At 46.0% G+C, this 16852-nt stretch overlaps 1 pseudogene; it reads right to left on the reverse strand.

The window, feature by feature from the left end:
• Positions 1-15343: 15343 nt before the first annotated feature.
• Positions 15344-15539, reverse strand: LOC140430183 (small nucleolar RNA SNORA53; annotated as a pseudogene).
• Between the last annotated feature and the right edge of the window lie 1313 nt (positions 15540-16852).

Raw genomic sequence — 16852 nt, forward strand, 5'->3', positions numbered from 1 at the left:
CCCAATTGAGCGGTATACATCGACGATCTGGTAATTTTCAGCCAGACATGGACAGAACATTTAAAACATCTGATGGAGTTATTTGATCGACTTCAGGAGGCAGGTTTGGTGATAAACCTAGCCAAAAGTGAATTTGGAAAGGTGCAAGTCACTTTCCTTGGCCATACAATTGGACAGGGTTGAATGGTCCCACTGGATGTGAAAACAAAAGATATCGGGGAGTTTCCGATACCCTCGACATGACGGGAAATAATGCGATTTCTTGGTATGAGTGGATTAGTCAAGAAGCCATTTCAGTGAACAGCGGAGTGTCAACAGGCATTTGACGGCCTGAAGGCTGTGTTAACCACTGCTCCTGTATTAGCCATCCCAAATTATACGAAACCATTCAAAGTGGCTGTTGATGCGAGTGATGTGGGTGTAGGTGCGGTGCTTCTACAAGATGACGACGAAGGGCTAGAGCGGCCTATTGGATATTATTCAAAAATATTGAATTCTCACCAGAAAAAGCATTCCACGATTGTGAAGGAGACTATGAGTTTGGTGCTGGCTTTGCAACATTTTCACATTTATGTGACCAGCAATCAGTCTGACACCGTTATATATACTGATCATAATCCGTTGACTTTTTGGAGCTATTCCGGAATAACAATGCAAGGCTGTTTCTCTGGAGTTTATTGTTGCAGTCATTTCATTTAAAAATAGTACATGTGGCGGGACGAGAAAACATGATAGCTGATGCTTTCTCACGAATGTGATGAATGAAAGCAGTTTCAGTTGGAGGAAGAAGAACAAAACAAAATGGACTATAATATTATACCTGTTTGCGTGTGTTGTTTTTTCAAATGAAAAAGTATATTTACTGTGTGCATTTATTAAAGAATGGTGAAAAGGTGAAAAATGAAACCATCTTGAAGTTGAGGGTTTATTTATTTTTCTTGGGGGAGGTGTCATGTGAGAGTACCTTTAAGAAATGGGTGTTTAAGAAATGTACCTTTAAGAAATGGGTATTATCAGTGATGTCAGAGTGTGGGTGGAGCTGGGCTGTCTGTCAGCATTTTACTTTCATTTTAGGCTGTTTGCTGCAGGGTGTGTTTTAATTTCGTTTTTAGTGTTGCAGCTGAAGCCAGACCAAGCAGGTGTACTGCTGTACTCTCTGCCATCAAAAGACTGTCTCTTATCATTTGGTGAATTCAGAATTATAAATGTTTTCATGAGTGAATGTAACCCTCTTGTGCTTCTGTTGAAAGGTGTTTCTTAAGTCTTCTGGATGTTAAAAGGACAGCTTACAGATTACTTAGTATTGTATTCTTTGGGGGTTGTATTTGAATTAATGGTTGCTAATAGTTGTTCACTGTATGTTTTAAAAAGGTTATCCTGAGTTCATAGAATAAACATTGTTTTGTTTCAAAAAAATACTTTTCGATTTCTGCTGAACCACACCTGTAGAGAGGGCCGTGTGCTCCCAATACCACAATCTATTAAAAGTTGTGGGTCAGGTGAACTCCATGATACACTTTGGGGTTCTCTAAATCCTGGCCCATAACAAGTGTCCTTTCTAAAAGTCGTCCATATATGTCCCCGCAGTTCCCCTTCCCCAGACTGTCCACATCCAGTAACTCCTCCAACATTGTGTTTCTCGGGGTCCTTGGGTACGTTGTCGAGTCCTTGCGGAGAATGTTTTTGACCTGCAGATATCGGAGTTTGTTCCGTTCGGTAGGTCTGGTTCCAGGTTCTCAGGGTTGCTACTACCACTGGGCTGGTTGAGTGTTTTGCTGGCGGAGATGGGAGTGGTGTCGTGGCGAGGGCCGGAGGGTAATTCCTGTACAGGGGGACTCTTCCATTCTCACCCATTCTGTATTTGGTTCCTTCACCCATCCCCTCGCACTCCCAGCTGTGGCTGCCCAATGGTAATATTACAAGTTCTGGAGGGCCAGGCCTCCCATGTTTTTTCTCCTTTGTAGTACTGCTTTGGGAATTCTTGGTTTTTCCCTTCCCCACACAAACGCCATGTTCATTTTGTCTATTGTCTTGAAAAAGGCCTCTGGGATGTAGAGGAATCTGGGCAGTATGTTCATCTTGATTATCTGCACCCTCCCCGCCAGGGAAAGCGGGAGTGCATCCCATCTCTATTAGTCCTTTTTTACTTCCTCCATCTGACTGGTCAGGTTCCACTTGTGGATCAGTGTCCAGTCATGGGCTATCTGGATCTCTTGGTAGAGGAATTTGCTTTGGGCTATATTAAATGGTAGACCCTCCAGCTCTGCCCCTCTCTCTCTCGAGTTCACTGTGAATACTTTGATTTTGCCCATGTTAAGTTTGTAGCCCAAGGGGTGGCACAGTGTCACAGTGGTTAGAACTGCTGCCTCACAGCGCTGAGGATTAGATTGGATTTGTTTATTGTCACGTGTACCGAGGTACACAATGCATATACATAGAGACCGGCATCAGGTGAAGCTTACAGGGGTATAGTGTTAATCAGGTCAGTCCATAAGAGGGTTGTTTAGGAGTCTGGTAACAGTGGGGAAGAAGCTGTTTTTGAGTCTGTTCATGGGTGTTCTCAGCAAGTGTCAGAGTGCTACGATAGTATTTGGATGGTAGGGGGGGCAGCCGAGGTACATGATTATAGCCAAGTCTGATCTGATCCTGTTTTCACCTGATATTCACACGTTTATATATTAAAAATGGGAAACACTTAATCTGCTGCCTCTGACCATTGCGTTCCAGAGGTGGCAAAAATAACCAGCGGCTGCTGGTGAGATTATGATTCAGTCTCATTATGGTTCTGACTGACTCAAACAAGCCAGCAATATCCACACATTTAAGGAGTGCACTTTTTGACAAAGACCACCGGATACTGATCAGGAGCAGAAACCCAAGTTGGGATTTGTTTTTCATTTCTTAACCCAGGGGTGCTGAGATCAGCAGTATTGAATCTCCAGCCCTTCCACTGTGAAGATCTGCATGACTGTTAAATGGAAGAAATTCATATCACTCAGCATTAAAATACAGAAAACAAAGGGTCTTCTGGGTGGAAAGGCAGAAAGAAGGTCATTCAGCACTCAATTGTAAAAACAAAGACTTCCAAAGTGACTTGATCACATCCCCAAAAGTTTTGCTCATCAATTTTGTGGTAACCTTGATAAATTGAGATTTTATCGACTAGTGATCATGAAGTTCCTTTTCTTAAGCAGGAAGATAATTAATTATATCACTGAAAGGACATTCAATGGCACATACTTCAAAGCAGAAAATAATCAGAGGAAATTCATCAGGGAAATGCATCTTTTTCGCTTGCGTTTTGAGCTTGGCACGTGGTTGGAGGTTCTCAGTTCTGGCTGGATCTCGTTGAATATTGCTACCACAGAGGGCAGGGCGACATCTCCTCCTTCCAATATGTGCAAGTCATTAAGAGCAGCTGGCAAAGTATGTGTATACATTTTAAACACTGCACAGATTTTCATCGAATGCAAATTTGCGATGCTGAAAATCTGATATGAAGACAGAAAATGCTGAAAATACTCAGCATAAGTGGCAGTCTCTGTTAAAGAAGCAACAAGCTGGATTTGAACGCCCCAGTGGAGGTGGGGTTGGAGATTGGGGTGGGGGAGGGCTGGAAACATGGACGGGTTCTGCTTTGGGACAGTTGACTATTGTATTGCTAACTTTTCCAGGATTGTGTATGGAACCGGGATTGGCTACCCACTCCACAGAGGCCGACAGTCAATTAGGTGATTAAGGGCACATTTAGGTCCGATTTTGTGGGCGCACTGTTTTTTCTTACCAATATTGGAGTGACCTCCTGGTGGCAGGTGGGATCGTCATCAGAGCCAGAGATGCCGTAACCCAATGACAGGGCTGTGGGCAGCAAAGGGTGCACCTGGGGCCCAAAGGATCACTCCAGGTATGGCTCCTCCCTGCTCTGAGGACCTGTCTATTTTGGGGCTCACCACTTTTGAATTTAATGAATTCAGCTAAGAGTATCTCCAGATTGAAATGAAATGAAATAAAAACCATCCTCCTCTCCAGAGCTGACAGCCTCTGATTTGATCTGCAGCATTGAGAGCTTATAGTGATAGCGAAGGAGGAGGCTGCCGATTAGGAGGTCACCTCTGGGAAGATTGCATCAGTAGGCGCATTGCTATCAAGTGCCAGGTTTGGAACCCACATTTGGTGCAGATGTCATGGTCCCAAGTTCCGGGGCGAATTTCAGTCCAACCTTTTTTGATCAATAACCTTTCATCAAAACTGGAAAAAATTATAGTGTCCCTGACATCTTCCAATTATGATGAGAGGTTATTGAGCAGAAATGTTAACTCTGCTTCTTTCTCCACTGATGCTGCCAGACCTACTGACTATTTCTAGCATTTCCTGTTTCAATCCAGATTTTCACCCTGTTCACTTTGAGAAGATGTTGGTGAAGCATCCTCACAAACAATGACTGCAGGTATGTGTTTCTGTGAAATTGAAGTTTGTGGTAAAGTTTTTCTTTCAGATTTAATTTGAAACGGATATGAATGCACTCTATTGTAAGCTGAAGAACTGTGAGTTATTCGGCACCCCCAACAGCCTGGGCATAGAGTGAGACTACAGCTATCCTCTTGAAGGACCACTGCACCCTCCTGATGAAGGAGGACTGTGACAGTAGGAGCAGGTTAAACAGAACAAAAGTCAAAGACAAAAGAACTATGGGTGGCATCTTCCAGTCCCACTGAAAGTAATGCCCACAGTGGGTTCTCTGGAGTGGGTGAGTCATACAAAATGGCATAGAGTATAGCGAGACTGGAAGATCCCGCCGATTGCCAATGGCAAGCTGCCTCTACCCGCTTTTGGGGGTGGGGGGGGGGGGGGAGGAGATATGGAAAGTCCCGCCCTGTGGCTATATGAACCACAACATTTTAAACTAACCCAGAGGAAGCCCATTGTTCCATCTCGGAACTGTGCTGAATTATATAATTTAACTGAGCATTTTCTTGTGCATACCCATCAGGATTTTTCTGCAGCCTGCCAAAAGTGCTCATCTGAGTCCTCTGCAGCAGACCGTGTGCACATTCTGACCCTCCACAAGCTGGCATCTGTGCTATCCTTGCCCCTTGCTCTGGGTGCAGACCACTTATGCCCAATGTCTCAACACATGCACATCCTGCCTCTAAGCCGGCCTTTGAATTATACTATGTCAGTACAGCTCGTGAATGAGAAGAGATTGTGAGATGAGGTAAATTTGGATCTGAGAAGGAGGCTTACGTATGAGGACATCGTCACCTTCAACAGTTTTAGCTGCACCACTGGTCACAGAATCAGCTAAAGGCGAACACCGTCTCCTCCTTAGGGATAGGACCTATACAGGAATGCCTTTCTCCCTTTCAGTTACCTCCTGCTGCCTAAAATTATGTTTTACCTTGCCCTGCAAGAGAGAAGTAAATCTGTCAGTGAGCGTCATGCAATCTGTTTGTATAGTGTGACTGTCATAGTTGAATAGTTGGTAGTGTTTATGCAAGCTATGAGATGTGGGTATGAGACTTGTAACACCCATCAATCTTCTCCAGCACTGACCACACGGAACATCATGAGTCCATTTGCATTGGTTTCATTCAGTTCTTTTGTAACACGGGATTAGTGTGTTGGGAGAAAGCAATCTAGAATACCACAAGATATTGGACAGAATTCTCCGTTAGCCGATGCCAAAATCGGGAAAGGCGATTGGGTGGAGAATCAGTTCCGACGGCAAAATCGCGGCTTGACTCCAAATCGCAATACACCTCGACAGCAGCGTCAATGCGCACAGTAGACATTGTTCGCATATCATTAGCGGGCCCGACCCGGTATCCTCCGGGACCTCCGCGATTCTCCACCTTTTGATGGGCTGATTTCCCAACGGCATGTTTCACTTGTGCTTTTGAAAAGTGTGAAACCAAGGATGGTACGTGGCGCAGTGGTTAGTACTGAGACTGCGGCGCTGAGGACCCGGGTTCGAATCCTGGCCCTGGGTCACTGGCAGCCCCACAACACAAAGATGTGCAGGTTAGGTGGATTGGCCACGCGAAATTGGCCCTTAATTGGAAAAAAAATAATTGGATACTCTAAATTTATAAAAAATAAGCGTGAAACCGGAGTGGCAGTTGCTGAGAGAGAGCGAGAGGGCGTATGGAATGTGTCCAACATCACCATACTTTGCTGACAGTTGTGCCGTTGGCGGGGGGGTATTGGGCCTGGGGGGGTGGCCAGGAGGTGGGTTATGGGGTCGGGGTGGACGAGCAGAGAACACCATTGCCGCAGCTGGCAAGGCAGCCATGCAGCTGTGCACATCGCTAACAGCCCACTTTGAACTTAATGCCACAGGTCGTATAGATGTCCCCCCTGGGTGCTCTCTGGCCCCAGACAACCCATCAGCTATATGGGCACGCTCCAGCGCAACCAGTGCCATCTTGTTGGCTGGGAAGGTGTGTGTGGGGATTGTAATGTGTATGTGCAGCTGTTCCTTGTCAGCCTCATAAGTGTCAATCACTGGATCCGGTGAATGCTGCACTGTTTTCCATTGGAATCGATTGTGTTCCACGTGGCACTGGTGCTAGCCCCTCAATGGTAGCCAAATCGATCCAGGTGCGGTGTCGGTTTTTCTGTCGTAAAAGTCCACGGATTCTGCATTGGCGTCAACACTTAGGGCTGGATTTTTCTATTTTGCAGCTATGCTGGGAGGAAGTGTCTGGTCTTACATCCGAAAGGTCTCTGGTGCCGCCGCACTGATGCTCCGCCCAGTGGGGGGCTAGCAGCCGCACCGCGTCCCCGGCTTTACCTGCAGATACGGATGCAGAATGGCCGGGCCCGTGGCCGCACGTGCGCATGGCGGAGGCCGCGCTGTACAACATGGTGCCGGCCGTACGTGCACCCGTCCTGCCAGATAGTGCCCCCCTGTAACCACCCTCGCCATCCCCACCAGTCCCCTCAGCCCCCGCCGAAGCCTCCTCTGCCAGCGATAGGCTACCCCCCCCTGGACTGTGGCGGCGCAGGACACAGTCCGCAGCCGCTACGCGAGGTCTCCGAAAATTGAGAGGACACGTGACCGACGCCGTCGGGGGCGGAACATTGGGGGAGGGCCTCAGGTGACGTCCTGAGGCTGTTCCAACGTATGTGGCATACTCCTTGAACATGCAGCTTTTGAGGGGGCGGAGCATCTAAAAAACGGCTCCGGCACCGATTTCGGCGTGTAAACGGATTCTCCGGTCAATCGCCGAGCACGGTTTTGGCGTCAGCAATCGGACAATACCGCCCTTAGTCTCAGAAACGGAGTATGCATGCCCATTAGCAGCAGTTTCCTAAACTGAGGTGAGCATCAGTATATGCTCTGTGGTTAACATAAAATGTTATAATAATTTAACATTATGTCTTCAGTCAGGGATTGGCAGAGGCCTCAAGGAAGGCAGTAGGATAATAGAAGAAGGCAGCAATGAGCCCGTAATTTTAATCAGGTTTACCGGCAGGCACATTTGGATGAGAGGCAGCAAAGGAAGGAAAGAATGACCAAAGCCCCTGAGAGAAAGCTGCAAAAGTGTTTGTTGTGTGCCATGTGAAGGAAGGGGCAGAACCAATTAAACAAAAATTCTTCACTCATCATGAATGGCAGCTTAGCTATCACTGTATTGTCCCATTAAAATGAGGTGATAGCTCAGTTACATTCACGTAATGAGTCATTAGCTCTCACAGGACAGCTCTGTAAACATTATACATTAGTTCATGAATTACTTCATTGAAAATTCATGATCATTAGGCTAAGCATGCAAATAAATGAAAAGTGTTCATGTGTAATGGGTGCTGAATGTATTTACTTTTCAACAATTATTGACCAAGAATTGTATATTTCTTTAGCATCAAAGTTGGAAAAGCATCATTTTTATGGAAAGTGTGGAAGTAATCTTTTTTTAAAATAAATTTAGAGTACCCAATTCATTTTTTCCAATTAAGGGGCAATTTAGTGTAGTCAATCCACCTACCCTGCACATCTTTGGGTTGTGGGGGTGAAACGCACGCAAACTCGGGGAGAATATGCAAACTCCACATGGACGGAGACCCAGTGCCGGGATCGAACCTGCGACCTCGGCGCCGTGAGGCTGCAGTGCTAACCACTGTGCCACCGTGCTGCCCTGAAAGTGGACATAATCTTTAATTGCACTCAAGTTCATGGCAGCATATCCGCTGCACTGCAATGCAGTGGGTTACTGATTTCATGACACCCTGGGCTAGTGTGGTCAATTCCAACACCACATGATTCGGAGCTGCAACACAATTGAAATTAAATTTTATTTACAATATCCTAGGTCCTTGGTTGATCCCAATAAACTGCAGTCACCGGGTTTGTAACTTTAACACAGGTAACCTTTTATTATGTACAATATTATAATTAAACGGACAGAAAATGTAATTGACTATCTAATACTCCTTTCCCAACCTCCCTTCCTAACTACCCCCACTCTTTATACACACACAGACAAACAACACAGGGGGGAAAGGATGGTGGAAAGGCAAGGAAAATTTTAATGAAATAAAAGGGTAAAAATCCTTGATTTTTCACAGGGTTGATTTCCGGCTCGTGTCTTTCTTAAGTTCAGTTTTTGTTCTGATACTTCTTCCTTGTAGGCTTGAGATGGTTTTCTCTGGTAAGGTTGTCTACCTTCTCTGCAGACTCAGCATCATTCCAAGTTCACAGCAAAGGATGTGCCAGGCAGTCTCTGCTTTCAGAACAATACAGCGGTTATTTTGGAGAGAGAGAGAGAGAGAGTTTCTTTCACTTCCAAGGTCCAAAAACTTGTGCCCAGCTCTCTCAGAAAGCATCACGCAGGAACCAATCACTGACCATCGTCAGGCAGAACACTGTCGCTGACCAACCCATGGGTTGCCAGTTAACCAATCGAACTGACTCCCTCCAAATCTGGTTCCTAAAATTCACATGATACCAAGGAGTCTGGCTATAAACAACACCTTGGTACACGTAACCTGACAAGCAGGCTGCTTCAACCTTGAGTCTTCTGCTTAAAGATGCATACTAATTATGGGTCCATGGAACAAGACAATAAAATAATATGAAAGAAAAGGGAACAAACCAAATAACCAGGAAGGACTCTTACATATCAACCCCCTTAGAGGGATGAAACATTATTGCAAGGACGTTTCATAACAAGGTATGTGACACAAACTGCAAAACACATCCATTCATTCTTTCTTTTCCACAACATAAATTCGGCCAATTCTTATATCTGCCACTTATCAACACTTAAGCCCATTACAATGCATCCACAATAATATTGTCCGTTCCAGGAATATGGACAATGTTTACTTTTTTAAATTTAAAGTACGCATTCTTTTTTTTTCCAATGAAGGGGCAATTTAGCATGGCCAATCTACCTATCTTGCACATCTTTGGGTTGTGGTGGTGAGGTCCATGCAGACATGGGGAGAATGTGCAAACTTTACACGGACAGTGACCCGCATCCGGAATCAAACCCAGGTCCTTGGCGTTGTGAGAAATTAGTGCTAACCTCTGCGCCACCATGCCGCCCCCGCACAATTTGTACACTGAAATGTTGCAAGAATAAACTCCAATGGAACAAACTTGAGTTCCGAGTTTTAAACCTTTCCACAAATGCAAATGGATTATACCTTTTTGGATACTGTTGGGGGGAATAGTCTATCAGTGGAAAACAACAACAGCCAGAACAGAGGCTCTATAACTGGCTCTGTTGCTCAGCAGGAGAGGGCAAAGTGCAGGAGAGCGATAGTTATAGGGGACTCTATAGTAAGGGGCACAGATAGGCGCTTCTGTGGAAGTGAAAGAGACTCCAGGATGGTGTGTTGCCTCCCTGGCGCCAGGGTCAAGGATGTCTCTGAATGAACACAGAGCATCCTGAAGGGGGAGGGTGAACAGCCAGAGGTCATAGTACACATAGGTACTAACAACATAGGCAGGAAGAATGATGAGGTCCTGCAGAAGGAGTTCAGTGAGTTAGGCAGTAAGATAAAAAGCAGGATCTCTAGGGTTGTAATCTCAGGATTACTCCATGTGCCACGTGTCAGTGGGGTTAGAAATAGGAGGAGAGTGCAGCTAAACACGTGACTCAATCAGTGGTGTAAGAGGGAGGGTTTCAGATTTCTGGACCATTGGGATCTCTTCCAGGGGAGGTGGAACCTGTACAAGAAGGATGGGTTGCATCTAAACTCGAAGGGCACCAATATCCTGGCTGGGAGGTTTGCTAGTGTCACTCGGGAGGGTTTAAACTAATATGGCAGGGGGGTGGGAACCAGAGCGTTAGCTTAGAAAGTGTCATAATTGAAGGGGAAATAGAGAACAAAAATAATAGAACATCACCCTCAGGCAGAACAAAAAAGGTGACAAGTGTGATAAGGGAGGTGGTCAATGCAGGTCTGAGGGTATTGTACCTTAGTGTAGTGTACGGAACAAAGTAATATTGAGCACATTGACATTGGCCGGTACGATGTTGTGGGCATCACAGAGATGTGGCTGCAAGGGGATCAGGGCTGGGATCTAAATATACAAGGATATGTGTCCTAACGAAAGGACAGGTAGATGGGCAAAGAGGGCTGGGTTGCATTGTTAGTAAGGAATGAAGTTAAATCGATAGCAAGGAGCGATATAGAATCAGAAGGCATAGAATCTCTATGGGTAGAATCTCTCTTGTCGAATCGCAAAGGTAAAAAGATCCTGATGGGAGTTATGTACAGGCCCCTAGCAATAGTAATGATGTGGGGCAGAAAATAAATTAGGAGATATAGAAAGCATGTAAAAAAGGCATTATCACTATAATCATGGGCGACTTCAATATGCACGTGGACTGGGAAAATCAGGTTGGTGGTGGATCCCAAGAAAAGGAATTTGTGGAATGTTTAAGAGGTATATTTTTGGAGCAGCTTGTGAGAGAGCCCACTAGGGATCCGGGAATTCTGGATTTGATGATGTGTAATGAGGCAGACTTGATTAGGGAGCCTAAGGTGAAGGAACCCTTAGTGAGCAGTGACCACAGTATGATAGAATTTACCCTGCAGTTTGAGAGGGAGAAGCTGGAGTCAGATGTAACGATATTACAATTAAATAAGGGTAACTACAAAGACACGAGGGAGGAACTGGCCAGAGTTGATTGGAAAAGGAGACTAGCAGGGAAGACAGTGGAAAGCAAGGCAGGAGTTTTTGGGGGTTATTCGGGAGGCACAGCAGAAATTCATCCCAAGGAGGAGGAAACATGCTAAGAGCAAGACAAGGCATCCATGGTTGACGAGGGAAGTCAAGAACAGGTACATAAAAAGCAAGAGGGTAGCCAGGGAAAGGGTTGGCCCACTGAAGGACAGGGGCGGGAATCTATGTGTGGAGCCGGAGGAAATGGGCGAGGTACTAAATGAATACTTTGCGTCAGTATTCACCAAAGGGAAGGAATTGGTAGATGTTGAGTCTGGAGAAGGGTGTGTTGGTAGCCTGGGTCACATTGAGATCCAAAAAGACGAGTTGTTGGTCTTGAAAAATATTAAGGTGGATAGGTCCCCAGGGCCTGATGGGATCTACCCCAGAATACTGAAGGAGGCAAGAGAGGAAATTGCTGAGGCCTTGACAGAAATCTTTGGATCCTCACTGTCTTCAGGTGATGTCCCGGAGGACTGGAGATTAGCCAATGTTGTTCCTTTGTTTAAGAAGGGTAGCAAGGATAATCCAGGGAACTACAGGCCGGTGAGCCTTATGTCCATGATAGGGAAATTACTGGAAAGAATTATTTGAGACGGGATTTACTCCCATTTGGAAGCAAGTGGACGTATTAGAGAGAGGGAGTACGGTTTTGTGAAGGGGAGGTCATGTCTCACTAACTTGATAGAGTTTTTCAAGGAGGTCACAAAGATGATTGTTGCAGGTAGGACAGTCAATATTGTCTATATGGACTTCAATAAGGCCTTTGACAAGGTACCTCATGGCAGACTGGTACAAAAGGTGAAGTCACACGGGATCAGAGATGAGAGCTGGCAAGATGGACACAGAACTGGCTAGGTCATAGAAGGCAGAGAGTAGCAATGGAAGGGTGCTTTTCTGATTGGAGGGCTGTGACTAGTGGTGTTCCGCAGTGTTCTGTGCTGGGACCTTTGCTGTTCGTAGTATATATAAATGATTTGGAGGAAAATGTAACTGGTCTGATTAGTAAGTTTGCGGACGACACAAAGGTTGGTGGAATTGCGGATAGCGATGAGGACTGTCAGAGGATACAGCAGGATTTTGATCATTTGGAGACTTGGGCGGAGAGATGGCAGATGGAGTTTAATATGGACAAATGTGAGGTAATGCATTTTGGAAGGTCTAATACAGGTAGGGAACATACAGTGAATTTTAGAACCCTTAAGAGTATTGCCAGTCAGAGTGTTCTAGGTGTACAGGTCCACAGGTCACTGAAAGGAGCAACACAGGTGGAGAAGGTAGTCAAGAAGGCATACGGCATGCTTGCCTTCATTGGCCGGGGCATTGAGTATAAACATTGGCAAGTCATGTTGCAGCTGTATAGAACCTTAGTTAGGCCACACTTGGAGTATAGTGTTCAATTCTGGTCGCCACACTATCAGAAAGATGTGGAGGCTTTAGAGAGGGTGCAGAAGAGATTTACCAGGATATTGCCTGGTATGGAGGGCATTAGCTATGAGGAGTGGTTGAATAAATTTGGTTTGTTCTCACTAGAACGAAAGCGGTTGAGGGGCGACCTGACAGAGGTCTATAAAACTATGAGAGGCATAGACAGAGTGGATAGTCAGAGACTTTTTCACAGGGTAGAGGGGTCAATTACTAGGGGGCATAGGTTTAAGGTGCGATTGTCAATGTTTAGAGGAGATGTACGAGGCAAGTTTTTTACACAGAGGGTAGTGGGTGCCTGGAATTCGCTGCCGGAGGAGGTGGTGGAAGCAGGGATGATAGTGACGTTTAAGGGGCATCTTGACAAATACCATGAATAGGATGGGAATAGAGGGATACGGACACCGACAGTTGAGATGGTTTTAGTTTAGACGGGCAGCATGGTCGGCGCAGGCTTAGAGGGCCGGAGGGCCTGTTCCTGTGCTGTACTTTTCTTTGTTCTTTGTTCTTTGAGAGCATAAAAGCAAAAGAAAAAGCATACAAAGTGGCAAAGATTAGTGGGAAGCCAGGGGATTGGGAATCATTTAAAAGCGAGCAGAGGACAACTAAAAAATCAATAAGGGGAGAGAGGATGAAATATGAGTGTAAGTTAGCTAGTAATATAAAAGAAGATAGGAAGAGTTTCTTTCAATATATAAAAGGTAAGAGAGAGGCAAAAATAGACAGTGGATCACTGGAAAACTAGCTGGAGAAGTAATAATAGGAAACAAAGAAATGACAGACAAACTGAATACTTACTTTGCATCAGTCTTCACGGTGGAAGACACCAGTGGGATGCCAGAGCTCCAGGAGAATCAGGGGGCAGTGGCCATCACGAAGGAGAAGGTTCTAGGGAAACGTGGAGAGGATGTTTCCATTTGTAGGAAAAACTAGAACCAGAGGACACCATCTCAGACTAAAGGGATGATCTTTTAAAACAGAGGTGAGGAGGAATTTCTTCAGCCAGATGGTGGTGAATTTGTGGAACTCTTTGCCGTAGAAGGCTGTGGAGGCCAAATCACTGAGTGTCTTTAAGACAGAGATAGATAGATTCTTGATTAATAAGGGGGCTAGGGGTATGGGGAGAAGGCAGGAGAATGGGGATGAGAAAATATCAGCCATGATTGAATGGCAGAGCAGACTCGATGGGTCGAGTGGCTTAATTCTGCTCCTATGTCTTATGGTCTTATGGTTTATGGATTATGGTTGGTATAGACTAAACTTTGCTTATTATCATGCCGGACATAAACTTTAAAATGCTGAAGGACTAGTAACAATGTTAAGGCTTCCTTATCAATGGTGGAGTACTTTCTTTGGCATAGGCACAATTTAGCCAAAACATGTCTAAGTGTAATTTAATTCAAGTATGGCAGAGTGTTTCCATCAGCTTTTTGGGTGAGAACCACACCAATATTCACCCACACTTAAGTCATTTTGGGGGCCTTGGGGACCAATTCAGATGGGCTAATCCTAGTGGATTAGTTCAGAGAATCCCTGGTGGCAAATAGTAGAAAATCCAATCCCTTGTCCCAAACTCTTGGACATTCATGTCAATATGCCCTAAGCATGGTTTTGAGGATCTGATGATAGCTCTCCAAAGCTCTGAGTTTGTGGGTCATCAGCAGACTTTAGTTGTTTGATACCTATGCTACGAATTATGCCTTGAACAGTTTTAGACATAAAGTTAGAACCCTGGTAAGATAGTAATTCTAAGGGCAGGCCTTCATATGTGAAGAACTGCATTAACTCTTCGACCACTATCTTAGCTGTAATTGTTCTTAAAGATATAGCTTCTGGAAATTGGGCGGTCATATCTATTCCGTAAGAATGCACTGATGCCCTACCTTTATTTTAGGCAATGGTTCTACACGATCTACCAATTGCCAACTAAATGATTCTTCAAACACTGACATGGGTATCAACAGTGCTGGTCTAATCACATGTTATGGTTTACCTATTACCTGACAAATATGATGTGTTCTACAGAATTGCACTGCATCCTTATGCAGTCCTGGCCAGGAAAAATGCTTATTGACTGATGTCTGAGTTTTCCAAATTACCACATGTCTTGCCATTGGTATCTCATGTGCTATCTGCAATATTTCATTATGATATTTGGGCGGTACCACTATCTGATGAACAATCGTCCATTCCTTGCCCGCAGGTCGATGAGGATGTCTCAACTTCCTCATCAGTCCTCTGTTCTTTTTTTTGTGTTGCAAATATTCTTTAATGCTTACTGACCCAATAACCAACAGTGTGAAACAACCAATAGTACTAACATATACAAAGGAGTGCCTTAGCTCAATTTTAATGTCAGTCAGGTTAAAACACTTTGAAATGGCCAATGTAAAAACATTGCAGGTAATGCAATGTTACTGTCATTTATTCAATCAAGATCCTATGCAGGCATTTCTATATTAAATGGTGATTTAGCACAACTGACAATTGTCATGGGGTCATTAAGCAGCCAGAGTAGCTTATAAACATCTCACATTTCATCGTAAGATTTAAACCAGATGGATTTTGATAAACATGTCCACACAGCAGCAAAGTGCTGATGGCATAAACAACCTGGGGCGCGATTCTCCGACCCCCCCACCGCCACTGGAGATTCGGCGGGGGCGGGAATCGCGCCGCGCCGGTCGGCGGAAATCGCGCTGATTGCGGAGAGTCCTGCCCCTGAGGTAACAGGTTATCCCTATCAGAACAGAGAAGCTACCGTACAGGTATAATACTTTGACACGCCAATGACTCAAGCACCATTGACTGAACAACCACGAAAGTTGATTAATGTCACCTGCCAGCCCACTGGAGAACCCAAAACCATGGTGAAAAGAGATCTGCCAGCGAGGCCGAACAGACACATCCCAAAGGTCGATCTAAGGAGCGTGAGTTAGTACTCTGGGGTGAAATTCTCCGTAATCGGCGCGATGTCCGCCGACCGGCGCCCAAAACGGCGCAAATCAGTCGGGCATCGCGCCGCCCCCAAGGTGCGGAATCCTCCGCATCTTGGGGGGCCGAGCCCCAACCTTAAGGGGCTAGGCCCATGCCGGACTAATTTCCGCCCCGCCAGCTGGCGGAAAAGGCCTTTGGTGCCCCGCCAGCTGGCGCGGAAATGACATTGCCGGGCGGCGCATGCGCGGGAACGTTAGCGGCCGCTCACGACATCCCCGCGCATGCGCTGTGGAGGGAGTCTCTTCCATCTCCGCCATGGTGGAGACCGTGGCGAAGGCGGAAGGAAAAGAGTGCCTCCAGGGCACAGGCCCGCCCGCGGATCGGTGGGCCCCGATCGCGGGCCAGGCCACTGTGGGGGCATCCCCGGGGCCAGATCGCCCCGCGCCCCCCCAGGACCCCGGAGCCCGTCCGCGCCGCCTTGTCCCGCTGGAAAGGTAGGTGGTTTAATCTATGCCGGCGGGACAGGCCCATCTGGGCCGGAGAATCGCGGGGAGTGGGGGGCCCGCCAACCGGCGCGGCGCGATTCCCGCCCCCGCCAAATATCCGGTGCCGGAGAATTCAGCAACCGGCGGGGGCGGGATTCACGCCAGCCCCCGGCGATTCTCCGACCCGGCTGGGGGTCGGAGAATCTCGCGCCTGTTTTTAATGTAATAGCACACTGGAACCTCTTCAGCCTCAACTTATGTGAAAACTGAGTCTGCTAATCTATGTAACTCTGGGTCTATCCCCTGGGTCTCAATTAATGAAGTCCTACCAAACACTTCCTCAGAATTATCCTCACCTTCAGAATAGTTTTGGCTATTTTTCTTAAATTCATTTTTATGGGATGAGGGCTTCGCTGGCTAAGTCAGCATTTGTTGGCCATCCCTAATTGCCTGTGGGAAAGTTGCGGTGAGCTGCCTTCGTGAAACGCTGGGGTGTAGGTACATCCACTGTGCTATTAGGCGTTCCAGGATTTTTCCATCCAATGGTGATGTGATTCAATATTTGGTGGTGGACTTTGTTTAGCCAATGTCCTGGTCAGCACACATGATGGAAAAATGTCTTGAAACTGTTCCTGTGACTATTCTATCTCTTTATCTTCCCTCAGACTCTGTAATCATGGGTGAAGCAAAAACCTTCTCTTGCCATATCATTCTCCAACATTAAGTCTATTCCGTCCACTGGTAGCTTCTTAACCACTCCAACAACTACTAGACCTGATAATAAATCACACTCTAATTGCACTTTATACAATGGAACTGGGATATA

The sequence above is a fragment of the Scyliorhinus torazame genome, chromosome 9, assembly GCF_047496885.1.
Source record: "Scyliorhinus torazame isolate Kashiwa2021f chromosome 9, sScyTor2.1, whole genome shotgun sequence".
Lineage (NCBI taxonomy): Eukaryota > Metazoa > Chordata > Chondrichthyes > Carcharhiniformes > Scyliorhinidae > Scyliorhinus > Scyliorhinus torazame.